Source organism: Carcharhinus amblyrhynchos, unplaced genomic scaffold (genome assembly GCF_965287045.1).
Source record: "Carcharhinus amblyrhynchos unplaced genomic scaffold, sCarAmb.v2.hapA chromosome_154, whole genome shotgun sequence".
Classification (NCBI taxonomy): Eukaryota; Metazoa; Chordata; class Chondrichthyes; order Carcharhiniformes; family Carcharhinidae; genus Carcharhinus; species Carcharhinus amblyrhynchos.
This window is the reverse complement of record NW_027649894.1, coordinates 238,007-254,535: the sequence shown is the minus strand read 5'-3', so window position 1 is coordinate 254,535 and position 16,529 is coordinate 238,007.

Sequence of the window (16,529 nt, the reverse complement as noted above, 5' to 3'; positions counted from 1 at the left end):
GAGTCTCAGTGTCTCTGCGTCTCAGAGTCTCTGCGTCTCAGAGTCTGTGCGTGTCAGTGTCTCTGCGTCTCAGTGTCTCTGCGTCTCAGAGTCTCGGCGTCTCAGAGTCTGTGCGTGTCAGTGTCTCTGCGTCTCAGTGTCTCTGCGTCTCCGAGTCTCGGCGTCTCAGAGTCTCTGCGTCTCAGAGTCTCTGCGTCTCTGTGTCTCAGAGTCTCGGCGTCTCAGAGTCTCTGCATCTCAGAGTCTCTGCGTCTCTGTGTCTCAGAGTGTCTGGGTCTCAGTGTCTCAGTGTCTCTGCGTCTCAGAGTCTCTGTGCCTCAGTGTCTCTGTTTCAGAGTCTCTGTGTCTCTGCGTCTCAGTGTCTCTGACTCTGAGTGTCACTGCGTCTCAGTGTCTCTGCGTCTCAGATTCTCAGAGTCTCTGCGTCTCAGAGTCTCTGCGTCTCTGTGTCTCTGAGTCTGAGTGTCTCTGCGTCTCAGCGTCGCTGCGTCTCAGTGTCTCTGCGTCTCAGTCTCTCGCGTCTCAGAGTCTCTGCGTCTCAGTGTCTCTGCGTCTCTGCGTCTCTGCTTCTCTGTGTCTCAGCGTCTCAGCGTCTCAGTGTCTCAGTGTCTCAGTGTCTCTGCTTCTCAGTGTCTCTGCGCCTCATTGTGTCTGTGTCTCAGAGTCTCGACGTCTCAGAGTCTCTGCGTCTCTGTGTCTGAGTGTCTCTGCGTCTCAGTGCCTCAGCGTCTCAGAGTCTATGCGTCTCAGAGTCTCTGCGTCTCAGAGTCTATGCGTCTCAGAGACTCTGCGTCTCAGAGTCTCTGCGTCTCTGCGTCACAGAGTCTCTGCGTCTCAGAGTCACTGCGTCTCTGCGTCTCTGCGTCTCAGAGTCTCTGCGTCTCAGAGTCTCTGCGTCTCTGTGTCTCAGAGTCTCTGGGTCTCAGTGTCTCAGTGTCTCTGCGTCTCAGTGTCTCTGACTCTGAGTGTCACTGCGTCTCAGTGTCTCTGCGTCTCAGATTCTCAGAGTCCCTGCGTCTCAGCGTCGCTGCGTCTCAGTGTCTCTGCGTCTCAGTCTCACGCGTCTCAGAGTCTCTGCGTCTCAGAGTCTCTGCGTCTCAGTGTCTCTGCGTCTCAGTGTCTCTGCGTCTCAGTGTCTCTGCGTCTCTGCGTCTCAGTGTCTCTGCGTCTCAGTGTCTCTGCGTCTCAGTGTCTCTGCATCTCAGAGTCTCTGAGTCTCAATGTCTCTGCGTCTCAGCGTCGCTGCGTCTCAGAGTCTCTGCGTCTCAGTGTCTCTGCGTCTCGGAGTCTCGGCATCTCAGAATCTCTGCGTCTCAGTATCTCTGTGTCTTAGTGTCTCTGCGTCTCAGCGACTGTGCATCTCAGAGTCTCTGCGTCTCAGTGTCTCTGCGTCTCAGAGTCTCTGCGACTCAGTGTCTCTGCGTCTCAAAGTCTCTGCGTCTCAGTGTCTCTGCGTCTCAGAGTCTCTGCGTCTCAGTGTCTCTGCATCTCAAAGTCTCTGCGTCTCTGAGTCTCTGCGTCTCAGAGTCTCTGCGTCTCTGCGTCTCAGAGTCTCTGCGTCTCTGTGTCTCAGAGTCTCTGCGTCTCAGAGTCTCTGCATCTCAGAGTCTCTGCGTCTCAGATTCTCAGAGTCTCTGCATCTCAGAGTCTCTGCGTCTCTGTGTCTCAGAGTCTCTGGGTCTCAGTGTCTCAGTGTCTCTGCGTCTCAGAGTCTCTGTGCCTCAGTGTCTCTGTTTCAGAGTCTCTGTGTCTCTGCGTCTCAGTGTCTCTGACTCTAAGTGTCACTGCGTCTCAGTGTCTCTGCGTCTCAGATTCTCAGAGTCTCTGCGTCTCAGAGTCTCTGCATCTCTGTGTCTCGGAGTCTCGGCCTCTCAGAATCTCTGCGTCTCAGAGTCTCTGCGTCTCAACGTCTCTGCGTCTCAGAGTCTCTGCGTCTCAGTGTCTCTGCGTCTCAGAGTCTCTGCGTCTCAGAGTCTCTGCGTGTCAGTGTCTCTGCGTCTCAAAGTCTCTGCATCTCAGTGTCTCTGCGTCTCTGAGTCTCTGCGTCTCAGAGTCTCTGCGTCTCAGAGTCTCTGCGTCTCTGCGTCTCAGAGTCTCTGCGTCTCTGCGTCTCAGAGTCTCTGCGTCTCAGAGTCTCTGCGTCTCTGTGTCTCAGAGTCTCTGGGTCTCAGTGTCTCAGTGTCTCTGCGTCTCAGTGTCTCTGACTCTGAGTGTCACTGCGTCTCAGTGTCTCTGCGTCTCAGATTCTCAGAGTCCCTGCGTCTCAGCGTCACTGCGTCTCAGTGTCTCTGCGTCTCAGTCTCACGCGTCTCAGAGTCTCTGCGTCTCAGAGTCTCTGCGTCTCAGTGTCTCTGCGTCTCAGTGTCTCTGCGTCTCTGCGTCTCAGTGTCTCTGCGTCTCAGTGTCTCTGCGTCTCAGTGTCTCTGCATCTCAGAGTCTCTGAGTCTCAATGTCTCTGCGTCTCAGCGTCGCTGCGTCTCAGAGTCTCTGCGTCTCAGTGTCTCTGCGTCTCGGAGTCTCGGCATCTCAGAATCTCTGCGCCTCAGTATCTCTGTGTCTCAGTGTCTCTGCGTCTCAGTGTCTCTGCGTCTCAATGTCTCTGCGTCTCATTGTCTCTGAGTCTCAGTGTCTCTGCATCTCAGAGTCTCTGCGTCTCAGAGACTCTGCGTCTCAGAGTCTCTGCGTCTCTGCGTCTCTGCGTCACAGAGTCTCTGCGTCTCAGAGTCACTGCGTCTCTGCGTCTCAGTGTCTCTGCGTCTCATTGTCTCTGCGTGTCAGTGTCTCTGCGTCTCAGTGTCTCTGCGTCTCTGAGTCTCAGCGTCTCAGTGTCTCTGCGTCTCAGAGTCTCTGCGTCTCAGTGTCTCTGCGTCTCAGAGTCTCTGCGTCTCTGCGTCTCAGAGTCTCTGCGTCTCAGAGTCTCTGCGTCTCAGTGTCTCTGCGTCTCAGAGTCTCGGCGTCTCAGTGTCTCTGCGTCTCAGAGTCTCTGCGTCTCAGAGTCTCGGCGTCTCAGTGTCTCTGCGTCTCAGAGTCTCGGCTTCTCAGTGTCTCTGCGTCTCAGAGTCTCTGCGTCTCAGAGTCTCTGCATCTCAGAGTCTCTGCGTCTCTGTGTCTCAGAGTCTCTGGGTCTCAGTGTCTCAGTGTCTCTGCGTCTCAGAGTCTCTGTGCCTCAGTGTCTCTGTTTCAGAGTCTCTGTGTCTCAGTGTCTCTGACTCTGAGTGTCACTGCGTCTCAGTGTCTCTGCGTCTCAGATTCTCAGATTCTCTGCGTCTCAGAGTCTCTGCGTCTCTGTGTCTCTGAGTCTGAGTGTCTCTGCGTCTCAGCGTCGCTGCGTCTCAGTGTCTCTGCGTCTCAGTCTCTCGCGTCTCAGAGTCTCTGCGTCTCAGTGTCTCTGTGTCTCAGAGTCTTTGCGTGTCAGTGTCTCTGCGTCTCAAAGTCTCTGCATCTTAGTGGCTCTGAGTCTCAGATTCTCTGCGTCTCAGTGTCTCTGCGTCTCAGTGTCTCTGCATCTCAGAGTCTCTGAGTCTCAATGTCTCTGCGTCTCAGCGTCGCTGCGTCTCAGAGTCTCTGCGTCTCAGTGTCTCTGCGTCTCGGAGTCTCGGCATCTCAGAATCTCTGCGCCTCAGTATCTCTGTGTCTCAGTGTCTCTGCGTCTCAGTGTCTCTGCGTCTCAATGTCTCTGCGTCTCATTGTCTCTGAGTCTCAGTGTCTCTGCATCTCAGAGTCTCTGCGTCTCAGAGTCTGTGCGTGTCAGTGTCTCTGCGTGTCAGTGTCTCTGCGTCTCAGTGTCTCTGTGTCTCAGTGTCTCTGCGTCTCATTGTCTCTGCGTCTCAGTGTCTCTGCGTCTCAGTGTCTCTGCGTCTCATTGTCTCTGAGTCTCAGTGTCTCTGCGTCTCAGAGTCTCTGCGTCTCAGAGTCTGTGCGTGTCAGTGTCTCTGCGTCTCAGTGTCTCTGCGTCTCAGAGTCTCGGCGTCTCAGAGTCTGTGCGTGTCAGTGTCTCTGCGTCTCAGTGTCTCTGCGTCTCAGAGTCTCTGCGTCTCAGAGTCTCTGCGTCTCTGTGTCTCAGAGTCTCGGCGTCTCAGAGTCTCTGCATCTCAGAGTCTCTGCGTCTCTGTGTCTCAGAGTGTCTGGGTCTCAGTGTCTCAGTGTCTCTGCGTCTCAGAGTCTCTGTGCCTCAGTGTCTCTGTTTCAGAGTCTCTGTGTCTCTGCGTCTCAGTGTCTCTGACTCTGAGTGTCACTGCGTCTCAGTGTCTCTGCGTCTCAGATTCTCAGAGTCTCTGCGTCTCAGAGTCTCTGCGTCTCTGTGTCTCTGAGTCTGAGTGTCTCTGCGTCTCAGCGTCGCTGCGTCTCAGTGTCTCTGCGTCTCAGTCTCTCGCGTCTCAGAGTCTCTGCGTCTCAGTGTCTCTGCGTCTCTGCGTCTCTGCTTCTCTGTGTCTCAGCGTCTCAGCGTCTCAGTGTCTCAGTGTCTCTACTTCTCAGTGTCTCTGCGCCTCATTGTGTCTGTGTCTCAGAGTCTCGACGTCTCAGAGTCTCTGCGTCTCTGTGTCTGAGTGTCTCTGCGTCTCAGTGCCTCAGCGTCTCAGAGTCTATGCGTCTCAGAGTCTCTGCGTCTCAGAGTCTATGCGTCTCAGAGACTCTGCGTCTCAGAGTCTCTGCGTCTCTGCGTCACAGAGTCTCTGCGTCTCAGAGTCACTGCGTCTCTGCGTCTCAGTGTCTCTGCGTCTCATTGTCTCTGAGTCTCAGTGTCTCTGCGTCTCAGAGTCTCTGCGTGTCAGTGTCTCTGCGTCTCAGTGTCTCTGCGTCTCTGAGTCTCAGCGTCTCAGTGTCTCTGCGTCTCAGAGTCTCTGCGTCTCAGTGTCTCTGCGTCTCAGAGTCTCTGCGTCTCTGCGTCTCAGAGTCTCTGTGTCTCAGAGTCTCTGCGTCTCAGTGTCTCTGCGTCTCAGAGTCTCGGCGTCTCAGTGTCTCTGCGTCTCAGAGTCTCTGCGTCTCAGAGTCTCGGCGTCTCAGTGTCTCTGCGTCTCAGAGTCTCGGCTTCTCAGTGTCTCTGCGTCTCAGAGTCTCTGCGTCTCAGAGTCTCTGCATCTCAGAGTCTCTGCGTCTCTGTGTCTCAGAGTCTCTGGGTCTCAGTGTCTCAGTGTCTCTGCGTCTCAGAGTCTCTGTGCCTCAGTGTCTCTGTTTCAGAGTCTCTGTGTCTCTGACTCTGAGTGTCACTGCGTCTCAGTGTCTCTGCGTCTCAGATTCTCAGATTCTCTGCGTCTCAGAGTCTCTGCGTCTCTGTGTCTCTGAGTCTGAGTGTCTCTGCGTCTCAGCGTCGCTGCGTCTCAGTGTCTCTGCGTCTCAGTCTCTCGCGTCTCAGAGTCTCTGCGTCTCAGTGTCTCTGTGTCTCAGAGTCTCTGCGTGTCAGTGTCTCTGCGTCTCAAAGTCTCTGCATCTTAGTGGCTCTGCGTCTCAGATTCTCTGCGTCTCAGTGTCTCTGCGTCTCAGTGTCTCTGCATCTCAGAGTCTCTGAGTCTCAATGTCTCTGCGTCTCAGCGTCGCTGCGTCTCAGAGTCTCTGCGTCTCAGTGTCTCTGCGTCTCGGAGTCTCGGCATCTCAGAATCTCTGCGCCTCAGTATCTCTGTGTCTCAGTGTCTCTGCGTCTCAGTGTCTCTGCGTCTCAATATCTCTGCGTCTCATTGTCTCTGAGTCTCAGTGTCTCTGCATCTCAGAGTCTCTGCGTCTCAGAGTCTGTGCGTGTCAGTGTCTCTGCGTCTCAGTGTCTCTGTGTCTCAGTGTCTCTGCGTCTCATTGTCTCTGCGTCTCAGTGTCTCTGCGTCTCAGTGTCTCTGCGTCTCATTGTCTCTGAGTCTCAGTGTCTCTGCGTCTCAGAGTCTCTGCGTCTCAGAGTCTGTGCGTGTCAGTGTCTCTGCGTCTCAGTGTCTCTGCGTCTCAGAGTCTCGGCGTCTCAGAGTCTGTGCGTGTCAGTGTCTCTGCGTCTCAGTGTCTCTGCGTCTCCGAGTCTCGGCGTCTCAGAGTCTCTGCATCTCAGAGTCTCTGCGTCTCTGTGTCTCAGAGTCTCGGCGTCTCAGAGTCTCTGCATCTCAGAGTCTCTGCGTCTCTGTGTCTCAGAGTGTCTGGGTCTCAGTGTCTCAGTGTCTCTGCGTCTCAGAGTCTCTGTGCCTCAGTGTCTCTGTTTCAGAGTCTCTGTGTCTCTGCGTCTCAGTGTCTCTGACTCTGAGTGTCACTGCGTCTCAGTGTCTCTGCGTCTCAGATTCTCAGAGTCTCTGCGTCTCAGAGTCTCTGCGTCTCTGTGTCTCTGAGTCTGAGTGTCTCTGCGTCTCAGCGTCGCTGCGTCTCAGTGTCTCTGCGTCTCAGTCTCTCGCGTCTCAGAGTCTCTGCGTCTCAGTGTCTCTGCGTCTCTGCGTCTCTGCTTCTCTGTGTCTCAGCGTCTCAGCGTCTCAGTGTCTCAGTGTCTCAGTGTCTCTGCTTCTCAGTGTCTCTGCGCCTCATTGTGTCTGTGTCTCAGAGTCTCGACGTCTCAGAGTCTCTGCGTCTCTGTGTCTGAGTGTCTCTGCGTCTCAGTGCCTCAGCGTCTCAGAGTCTATGCGTCTCAGAGTCTCTGCGTCTCAGAGTCTATGCGTCTCAGAGACTCTGCGTCTCAGAGTCTCTGCGTCTCTGCGTCACAGAGTCTCTGCGTCTCAGAGTCACTGCGTCTCTGCGTCTCAGTGTCTCTGCGTCTCATTGTCTCTGAGTCTCAGTGTCTCTGCGTCTCAGAGTCTCTGCGTGTCAGTGTCTCTGCGTCTCAGTGTCTCTGCGTCTCTGAGTCTCAGCGTCTCAGTGTCTCTGCGTCTCAGAGTCTCTGCGTCTCAGTGTCTCTGCGTCTCAGAGTCTCTGCGTCTCTGCGTCTCAGAGTCTCTGCGTCTCAGAGTCTCTGCGTCTCAGTGTCTCTGCGTCTCAGAGTCTCGGCGTCTCAGTGTCTCTGCGTCTCAGAGTCTCTGCGTCTCAGAGTCTCGGCGTCTCAGTGTCTCTGCGTCTCAGAGTCTCGGCTTCTCAGTGTCTCTGCGTCTCTGTGTCTCAGAGTCTCTGGGTCTCAGTGTCTCAGTGTCTCTGCGTCTCAGAGTCTCTGTGCCTCAGTGTCTCTGTTTCAGAGTCTCTGTGTCTCAGTGTCTCTGACTCTGAGTGTCACTGCGTCTCAGTGTCTCTGCGTCTCAGAGTCTCTGCGTCTCAGAGTCTCTGCGTGTCAGTGTCTCTGCGTCTCAAAGTCTCTGCATCTCAGTGTCTCTGCGTCTCTGAGTCTCTGCGTCTCAGAGTCTCTGCGTCTCAGAGTCTCTGCGTCTCTGCGTCTCAGAGTCTCTGCGTCTCTGCGTCTCAGAGTCTCTGCGTCTCAGAGTCTCTGCGTCTCTGTGTCTCAGAGTCTCTGGGTCTCAGTGTCTCAGTGTCTCTGCGTCTCAGTGTCTCTGACTCTGAGTGTCACTGCGTCTCAGTGTCTCTGCGTCTCAGATTCTCAGAGTCCCTGCGTCTCAGCGTCACTGCGTCTCAGTGTCTCTGCGTCTCAGTCTCACGCGTCTCAGAGTCTCTGCGTCTCAGAGTCTCTGCGTCTCAGTGTCTCTGCGTCTCAGTGTCTCTGCGTCTCTGCGTCTCAGTGTCTCTGCGTCTCAGTGTCTCTGCGTCTCAGTGTCTCTGCATCTCAGAGTCTCTGAGTCTCAATGTCTCTGCGTCTCAGCGTCGCTGCGTCTCAGAGTCTCTGCGTCTCAGTGTCTCTGCGTCTCGGAGTCTCGGCATCTCAGAATCTCTGCGCCTCAGTATCTCTGTGTCTCAGTGTCTCTGCGTCTCAGTGTCTCTGCGTCTCAATGTCTCTGCGTCTCATTGTCTCTGAGTCTCAGTGTCTCTGCATCTCAGAGTCTCTGCGTCTCAGAGACTCTGCGTCTCAGAGTCTCTGCGTCTCTGCGTCTCTGCGTCACAGAGTCTCTGCGTCTCAGAGTCACTGCGTCTCTGCGTCTCAGTGTCTCTGCGTCTCATTGTCTCTGCGTGTCAGTGTCTCTGCGTCTCAGTGTCTCTGCGTCTCTGAGTCTCAGCGTCTCAGTGTCTCTGCGTCTCAGAGTCTCTGCGTCTCAGTGTCTCTGCGTCTCAGAGTCTCTGCGTCTCTGCGTCTCAGAGTCTCTGCGTCTCAGAGTCTCTGCGTCTCAGTGTCTCTGCGTCTCAGAGTCTCGGCGTCTCAGTGTCTCTGCGTCTCAGAGTCTCTGCGTCTCAGAGTCTCGGCGTCTCAGTGTCTCTGCGTCTCAGAGTCTCGGCTTCTCAGTGTCTCTGCGTCTCAGAGTCTCTGCGTCTCAGAGTCTCTGCATCTCAGAGTCTCTGCGTCTCTGTGTCTCAGAGTCTCTGGGTCTCAGTGTCTCAGTGTCTCTGCGTCTCAGAGTCTCTGTGCCTCAGTGTCTCTGTTTCAGAGTCTCTGTGTCTCAGTGTCTCTGACTCTGAGTGTCACTGCGTCTCAGTGTCTCTGCGTCTCAGATTCTCAGATTCTCTGCGTCTCAGAGTCTCTGCGTCTCTGTGTCTCTGAGTCTGAGTGTCTCTGCGTCTCAGCGTCGCTGCGTCTCAGTGTCTCTGCGTCTCAGTCTCTCGCGTCTCAGAGTCTCTGCGTCTCAGTGTCTCTGTGTCTCAGAGTCTCTGCGTGTCAGTGTCTCTGCGTCTCAAAGTCTCTGCATCTTAGTGGCTCTGCGTCTCAGATTCTCTGCGTCTCAGTGTCTCTGCGTCTCAGTGTCTCTGCATCTCAGAGTCTCTGAGTCTCAATGTCTCTGCGTCTCAGCGTCGCTGCGTCTCAGAGTCTCTGCGTCTCAGTGTCTCTGCGTCTCGGAGACTCGGCATCTCAGAATCTCTGCGCCTCAGTATCTCTGTGTCTCAGTGTCTCTGCGTCTCAGTGTCTCTGCGTCTCAATGTCTCTGCGTCTCATTGTCTCTGAGTCTCAGTGTCTCTGCATCTCAGAGTCTCTGCGTCTCAGAGTCTGTGCGTGTCAGTGTCTCTGCGTCTCAGTGTCTCTGCGTCTCAGTGTCTCTGTGTCTCAGTGTCTCTGCGTCTCATTGTCTCTGCGTCTCAGTGTCTCTGCGTCTCAGTGTCTCTGCGTCTCATTGTCTCTGAGTCTCAGTGTCTCTGCGTCTCAGAGTCTCTGCGTCTCAGAGTCTGTGCGTGTCAGTGTCTCTGCGTCTCAGTGTCTCTGCGTCTCAGAGTCTCGGCGTCTCAGAGTCTGTGCGTGTCAGTGTCTCTGCGTCTCAGTGTCTCTGCGTCTCAGAGTCTCTGCGTCTCAGAGTCTCTGCGTCTCTGTGTCTCAGAGTCTCGGCGTCTCAGAGTCTCTGCATCTCAGAGTCTCTGCGTCTCTGTGTCTCAGAGTGTCTGGGTCTCAGTGTCTCAGTGTCTCTGCGTCTCAGAGTCTCTGTGCCTCAGTGTCTCTGTTTCAGAGTCTCTGTGTCTCTGCGTCTCAGTGTCTCTGACTCTGAGTGTCACTGCGTCTCAGTGTCTCTGCGTCTCAGAGTCTCTGCGTCTCTGTGTCTCTGAGTCTGAGTGTCTCTGCGTCTCAGCGTCGCTGCGTCTCAGTGTCTCTGCGTCTCAGTCTCTCGCGTCTCAGAGTCTCTGCGTCTCAGTGTCTCTGCGTCTCTGCGTCTCTGCTTCTCAGCGTCTCAGCGTCTCAGTGTCTCAGTGTCTCAGTGTCTCTGCTTCTCAGTGTCTCTGCGCCTCATTGTGTCTGTGTCTCAGAGTCTCGACGTCTCAGAGTCTCTGCGTCTCTGTGTCTGAGTGTCTCTGCGTCTCAGTGCCTCAGCGTCTCAGAGTCTATGCGTCTCAGAGTCTCTGCGTCTCAGAGTCTATGCGTCTCAGAGACTCTGCGTCTCAGAGTCTCTGCGTCTCTGCGTCACAGAGTCTCTGCGTCTCAGAGTCACTGCGTCTCTGCGTCTCAGTGTCTCTGCGTCTCATTGTCTCTGAGTCTCAGTGTCTCTGCGTCTCAGAGTCTCTGCGTGTCAGTGTCTCTGCGTCTCAGTGTCTCTGCGTCTCTGAGTCTCAGCGTCTCAGTGTCTCTGCGTCTCAGAGTCTCTGCGTCTCAGTGTCTCTGCGTCTCAGAGTCTCTGCGTCTCTGCGTCTCAGAGTCTCTGCGTCTCAGAGTCTCTGCGTCTCAGTGTCTCAGCGTCTCAGAGTCTCGGCGTCTCAGTGTCTCTGCGTCTCAGAGTCTCTGCGTCTCAGAGTCTCGGCGTCTCAGTGTCTCTGCGTCTCAGAGTCTCGGCTTCTCAGTGTCTCTGCGTCTCTGTGTCTCAGAGTCTCTGGGTCTCAGTGTCTCAGTGTCTCTGCGTCTCAGAGTCTCTGTGCCTCAGTGTCTCTGTTTCAGAGTCTCTGTGTCTCAGTGTCTCTGACTCTGAGTGTCACTGCGTCTCAGTGTCTCTGCGTCTCAGATTCTCAGATTCTCTGCGTCTCAGAGTCTCTGCGTCTCTGTGTCTCTGAGTCTGAGTGTCTCTGCGTCTCAGCGTCGCTGCGTCTCAGTGTCTCTGCGTCTCAGTCTCTCGCGTCTCAGAGTCTCTGCGACTCAGTGTCTCTGCGTCTCAGTGTCTCTGCGTCTCTGCGTCTCAGCGTCTCAGCGTCTCAGTGTCTCTGCTTCTCAGTGTCTCTGCGCCTCATTGTGTCTGCGTCTCAGAGTCTCGACGTCTCAGAGTCTCTGCGTCTCTGTGTCTGAGTGTCTCTGCGTCTCAGTGCCACTGCGTCTCAGAGTCTATGCGTCTCAGAGTCTCTGCGTCTCAGAGTCTATGCGTCTCAGAGACTCTGCGTCTCAGAGTCTCTGCGTCTCAGAGTCTCTGCGTCTCAGAGTCTGTGCCTGTCAGTGTCTCTGCGTGTCAGTGTCTCAGCGTCTCTGAGTCTCGGCGTCTCAGTGTCTCTGCGTCTCAGAGTCTCTGCGTCTCAGAGTCTCTGCGTCTCTGCGACTCAGAGTCTCTGCGTCTCAGAGTCTCTGCGTCTCTGTGTCTCAGAGTCTCTGGGTCTCAGTGTCTCAGTGTCTCTGCGTCTCAGAGTCTCTGCGTCTCAGAGTCTCTGCGTCTCAGAGTCTCTGCGTCTCTGTGTCTCAGAGTCTCTGGGTCTCAGTGTCTCAGTGTCTCTGCGTCTCAGAGTCTCTGTACCTCAGTGTCTCTGTTTCAGAGTCTCTGTGTCTCTGTGTCTCAGTGTCTCTGACTCTGAGTGTCACTGCGTCTCAGTGTCTCTGCGTCTCAGATTCTCAGAGTCCCTGCGTCTCAGCGTCGCTGCGTCTCAGTGTCTCTGCGTCTCAGTCTCTCGCGTCTCAGAGTCTCTGCGTCTCAGAGTCTCTGCGTCTCAGTGTCTCTGCATCTCAGTGTCTCTGCGTCTCTGCGTCTCAGTGTCTCAGTGTCTCAGCGTCTCAGTGTCTCAGCGTCTCAGCATCTCTGCGTCTCAGCATCTCAATGCATCTGCTTCTCAGCGTCTCAGCATCTCAGCGTCTCAATGCCTCTGCTTCTCAGAATCTCTGCGGCTGTGTCTCTGCGTCACAGTGTCTCTGCGTCTCAGTGTCTCTGCGTCTCAGGGTCTCGCCGTCTCAGAGACTCTGCGTCTCAGTGTCTCTGTGTCTCAGAGTCTCTGCGTGTCAGTGTCTCTGCGTCTCAAAGTCTCTGCATCTCAGTGTCTCTGCGTCTCAGATTCTCTGCGTCTCAGATTCTCTGCGTCTCAGATTCTCTGCGTCTCAGAGTCTCTGCGTCTCAGAGTCTCTGCGCCTCATTGTGTCTGCGTCTCAGATCACTGCGTCTCATTGTCTCTGCGTCTCAGTGTCTCGCCGTTTCAGAGTCTGTGCGTCTCTGTGTCTCTGAGTCTGAGTATCTCTGCGTCTTAGTGTCTCTGCGTCTCAGTGTCTTTGCGTCTCAGTGTCTCTGCGTCTCAGTGTCTCTGCGTCTCAGAGTCTCTGCGTCTCAGAGTCTCTGCGTCTCAGAGTCTCTGCGTCTCTGCGACTCAGAGTCTCTGCGTCTCAGAGTCTCTGCGTCTCTGTGTCTCAGAGTCTCTGCGTCTCAGTGTCTCAGTGTCTCTGCGTCTCAGAGTCTCTGTGCCTCAGTGTCTCTGTTTCAGAGTCTCTGTGTCTCAGTGTCTCAGTGTCTCTGACTCTGAGTGTCACTGCGTCTCAGTGTCTCTGCGTCTCAGATTCTCAGAGTCCCTGCGTCTCAGCGTCGCTGCGTCTCAGTGTCTCTGCGTCTCAGTCTCTCGCGTCTCAGAGTCTCTGCGTCTCAGAGTCTCTGCGTCTCAGTGTCTCTGCATCTCAGTGTCTCTGCGTCTCTGCGTCTCAGTGTCTCAGTGTCTCAGCGTCTCAGTGTCTCAGCGTCTCCGCATCTCTGCGTCTCAGCATCTCAATGCATCTGCTTCTCAGCGTCTCAGCATCTCAGCGTCTCAATGCCTCTGCTTCTCAGAATCTCTGCGGCTGTGTCTCTGCGTCACAGTGTCTCTGCGTCTCATTGTCTCTGCGTCTCAGTGTCTCGCCGTTTCAGAGTCTGTGCGTCTCTGTGTCTCTGAGTCTGAGTATCTCTGCGTCTTAGTGTCTCTGCGTCTCAGTGTCTTTGCGTCTCAGTGTCTCTGCGTCTCAGTGTCTCTGCGTCTCAGAGTCTCTGCGTCTCAGAGTCTCTGCGTCTCAGAGTCTCTGCGCCTCAGACTCTCTGCATCTCAGAGTCTCTGCGTCTCTGCGTCGCAGAGTCTCTGCGTCTCAGACTCTCTGTGTCTCTGCGTCTCAGAGTCTCTGCGTCTCAGAGTCTCTGCGTCTCAGAGTCTCTGCGTCTCAGTGTCTCTGCACCTCATTGTGTCTGCGTCTCAGATCACTGCGTCTCATTGTCTCTGCGTCTCAGTGTCTCGCCGTCTCAGAGTCTCTGCGTCTCTGTGTCCCTGAGTCTGAGTGTCTCTGCGTCTCATTGTCTCTGCGTCTCAGATTCTCTGCGTCTCAGAGTCTCTGCATCTCAGAGTCTCTGCGTCTCAGTGTCTCTGCGCCTCATTGTGTCTGCGTCTCAGATCACTGCGTCTCATTGTCTCTGCGTCTCAGTGTCTCGCCGTCTCAGAGTCTCTGCGTCTCTGTGTCCCTGAGTCTGAGTGTCTCTGCGTCTCATTGTCTCTGCGTCTCAGAGTCTCTGCACCTCAGAGTCTCTGCGTCTCAGAGTCTCTGCGTCTCTGTGTCTCAGAGTCTGAGTGCCTCTCCGTCTCAGTGACTCTGTGTCTCAAAGTCTCTGCGTCTCAGAGTCTCTGCATCTCAGTGTCTCTGCATCTCAGCGTCTCTGAGTCTCAGTGTCTCTGCGTCTCAGCGTCTCAGAGTCTCTGCGTCTCAGAGTCTCTGCGTCTCAGTTTCTCTGCATCTCAGTGTCTCTGTGTCTCAGTGTCTCTGCATCTCAGAGTCTCTGAGTCTCAGTGTCTCTGAGTCTCAGTGTCTCTGTGTCTCAGTGTCTCTGCGTCTCAGAGTCTCCGCGTCTCAGAGTCTCTGCGTCTCAGAGTCTCTGCGTCTCAGTGTGTCTGCGTCTCAGAGTTTCTGCGTCTCAGTGTCTCTGCGTCTCGGTGTCTCTGCGTCTCAGTGTCTCTGCATCTCAGAGGCTCTGCATCTCAGAGTCTCTGAGTCTCAGTGTCTCTGAGTCTCAGTGTCTCTGTGTCTCAGTGTCTCTGCGTCTCAGCGTCTCAGCGTCTCTGCGTCTCAGAGTCTCTGAGTCTCAGTGTCTCGGAGTCTCGGCTTCTCAGAATCTCTGCGTCTCAGTGTCTCCGTGTCTCAGTGTCTCTGCGTCTCAGTGTCTCTAGGTCTCAGTGTCTCTGCGTCTCAAAGTCTCTGCGTCTCAGTGTCTCTGCGTTTCAGATTCTCTGCGTCTCAGAGTCTCTGCGTCTCAGTGTCTCTGCTTCTCAGTGTCTCTGCGCCTCATTGTGTCTGCGTCTCAGATCACTGCGTCTCATTGTCTCTGCGTCTCAGTGTCTCGCCGTTTCAGAGTCTGTGCGTCTCTGTGTCTCTGAGTCTGAGTGTCTCTGCGTCTCAGTGTCTCTGTGTCTCCAAGTCTCTGCGTCTCAGAGTCTCTGCATCTCAGAGTCTCGGCGTCTCAGAGTTTCTGCGTCTCAGTGTCTCTGCGTCTCAGTGTCTCTGCGTCTCAGTGTCTCTGCATCTCAGCGTCTCTGAGTCTCAGTGTCTCTGCGTCTCAGCGTCTCTGCGTCTCAGAGTCTCTGCGTCTCAGAGTCTCTGCGTCTCAGTTTCTCTGCGTCTCAGTGTCTCTGTGTCTCAGTGTCTCTGCATCTCAGAGTCTCTGCGTCACAGTGTCTCTGCGTCTCAGAGTCTTTGCTCCTCAGTGTCTCTGCGTCTCAGGGTCTCGCCGTCTCAGAGACTCTGCGTCTCAGTGTCTCTGTGTCTCAGAGTCTCTGCGTGTCAGTGTCTCTGCGTCTCAAAGTCTCTGCATCTTAGTGGCTCTGCGTCTCAGATTCTCTGCGTGTCAGTGTCTCTGCGTCTCAGAGTCTCTGCGTGTCAGAGTCTCTGCGTGTCAGTGTCTCTGCGTCTCAAAGTCTCTGCATCTCAGTGTCTCTGCGTCTCTGAGTCTCGGCGTCTCAGTGTCTCTGCGTCTCAGAGTCTCTGCGTCTCAGAGTCTCTGCTTCTCTGCGTCTCAGAGTCTCTGCGTCTCTGCGTCTCAGAGTCTCTGCGTCTCAGAGTCTCTGCGTCTCAGAGTCTCTGCGTCTCGGTGTCTCAGAGTCTCTGGGTCTCAGTGTCTCAGTGTCTCAGTGTCTCTGCGTCTCAGAGTCTCTGTGCCTCAGTGTCTCTGTTTCAGAGTCTCTGTGTCTCTGCGTCTCAGTGTCTCTGACTCTGAGTGTCACTGCGTCTCAGTGTCTCTGCGTCTCAGATTCTCAGAGTCCCTGCGTCTCAGCGTCGCTGCTTCTCAGTGTCTCTGCGTCTCAGATTCTCAGAGTATCTGCGTCTCAGAGTCTCTGCATCTCTGTGTCTCGGAGTCTCGGCATCTCAGAATCTCTGCGTCTCAGTGTCTCTGTGTCTCAGTGTCTCTGCGTCTCAGTGTCTCTAGGTCTCAGTGTCTCTGCGTCTCATTGTCTCTGAGTCTCAGTGCCTCTGCGTCTCAGAGTCTCTGCGTCTCAGAGTCTGTGCGTGGCAGTGTCTCTGCGTCTCTGAGTCTCGGCGTTTCAGTGTCTCTGCGTCTCAGAGTCTCTGCGTCTCAGAGTCTCTGCGTCTCTGCGACTCAGAGTCTCTGCGTCTCAGAGTCTCTGCGTCTCTGTGTCTCAGAGTCTCTGGGTCTCAGTGTCTCAGTGTCTCTGCGTCTCAGAGTCTCTGTGCCTCAGTATCTCTGTTTCAGAGTCTCTGTTTCTCTGCGTCTCAGTGTCTCTGACTCTGAGTGTCACTGCGTCTCAGTGTCTCTGCGTCTCAGATTCTCAGAGTCCCTGCGTCTCAGCGTCGCTGCGTCTCAGTGTCTCTGCGTCTCAGTCTCTCGCGTCTCAGAGTCTCTGCGTCTCAGTGTCTCTGCATCTCAGTGTCTCTGCGTCTCTGCGTCTCAGTGTCTCAGTGTCTCAGCGTCTCAGTGTCTCAGCGTCTCAGTGTCTCAGCATCTCAGCATCTCTGCGTATCAGCATCTCAATGCATCTGCTTCTCAGCGTCTCAGCATCTCAGCGTCTCAATGCCTCTGCTTCTCAGAATCTCTGCGGCTGTGTCTCTGCGTCACAGTGTCTCTGCGTCTCAGTGTCTCTGCGTCTCAGGGTCTCGCCGTCTCAGAGACTCTGCGTCTCAGTGTCGCTGTGTCTCAGAGTCTCTGCGTGTCAGTGTCTCTGCGTCTCAAAGTCTCTGCATCTCAGTGTCTCTGCGTCTCAGATTCTATGCGTCTCAGATTCTCTGCGTCTCAGATTCTCTGCGTCTCAGAGTCTCTGCGTCTCAGTGTCTCTGCGCCTCATTGTGTCTGCATCTCAGATCACTGCGTCTCATTGTCTCTGCGTCTCAGTGTCTCGCCGTCTCAGAGTCTGTGCGTCTCTGTGTCTCTGAGTCTGAGTATCTCTGCGTCTTATTGTCTCTGCGCCTCAGTGTCTTTGCGTCTCAGTGTCTTTGCGTCTCAGTGTCTCTGCGTCTCAGATTCTCTGCGTCTCACAGTCTCTGCGTCTCAGACTCTCTCCATCTCAGAGTCTCTGCGTCTCTGCGTCTCTGCGTCTCAGAGTCTCTGCGTCTCAGAGTCTCTGCGTCTCAGAGTCTCTGCGTCTCTGTGTCTCAGAGTCTCTGCGTCTCAGAGTCTCTGCGTCTCAGAGTCTCTGCGTCTCAGAGTCTCAGAGTCTCTGCGTCTCTGAGTCTCTGCGTCTCTGTGTCTCAGAGTCTCTGGGTCTCAGTGTCTCAGTGTCTCTGCGTCTCAGAGTCTCTGTGCCTCAGTGTCTCTGTTTCAGAGTCTCTGTGTCTCTGCGTCTCAGTGTCTCTGACTCTGAGTGTCACTGCGTCTCAGTGTCTCTGCGTCTCAGATTCTCAGAGTCTCTGCGTCTCAGAGTCTCTGCATCTCTGTGTCTCGGAGTCTCGGAGTCTCGGCATCTCAGAATCTCTGCGTCTCAGAGTCTCT